This window comes from Babylonia areolata, chromosome 8 (genome assembly GCF_041734735.1).
Source record: "Babylonia areolata isolate BAREFJ2019XMU chromosome 8, ASM4173473v1, whole genome shotgun sequence".
Lineage (NCBI taxonomy): Eukaryota > Metazoa > Mollusca > Gastropoda > Neogastropoda > Buccinidae > Babylonia > Babylonia areolata.
Window position 1 is genome coordinate 35,642,489 of NC_134883.1, and position 908 is coordinate 35,643,396.

The window sequence follows — 908 nt, forward strand, 5'->3', positions numbered from 1 at the left end:
TCTCATTCTTCTTCTTCTATTATTATTGTCATTATTACTGTTGTTGTTGTTGTTGTCGTCGTTGTCATCATCATCATCATCGTCGTCGTCGTCGTCATCTTTCATGCAGTTCCCTTCATCTGCGCTGGCTGCCTGCAGTGGTGTTTGTGTTCTTGATGGGAGGGTGGAGGGGATGGGGGGGGGGGGAGTTGTTTACCGCTTGCTGTTTATCAGTTATAGCTGTCATGCTTGTAGCTTTTATCTATTTATTTTTTTTGTTTTGTTCTCTTACGGGCCCCGGAGGCAGACTTCCTCAATGTCTTTGGCCGACAACCCTGCCGTACATCGTGGGCACCGCTTTTCATTTGTCTTCTCCTGGGACGGGGATGTGCGTCTCTCTCCGTGAAGCGCCAGTCTGAAGATTGCGCAACAACTGTAACGGGTTAGCGTGCATGTTATGCTAACTACTTCTTTGAGGATGCTTTATGACTGCCGCCGGTGTCACTGAGACGAGAATGACCCCCCTTGGTATTTTGACTCCCGGTAGCAGGAAAAGTGATTGTTGTTATTGTTTATGGCCAAGTCTGGGGTGTGGAGCTACGTTTGGGAGGAGTGGAGGAACGTGTGTGTGTGTGTGTGTGTGTGTGTGCGTGCGCGCGCGCGCGTGTGTGTGTGAGTGCGTGTGTGTGTGAGTCAGACTCAGTTAACTGTCGTGAGAACCCAGATAGGTCAATGAGACTGAGAGGGAGAGAGAAGGAGCGAGAGAGAGAGGATGGAGAGAGAGAGAGACAGAGAGGCAGAGACAGAGAGAGGGAGAGAGTGTGTGTGTGTGTGTGTAACTATTTCTGTGTGAGTCAGACCCACAGTACATACAGACCCGGTGTGTTGTCGCAAGAACTGAGATAGGTCCACGTGATTGATTATTGATT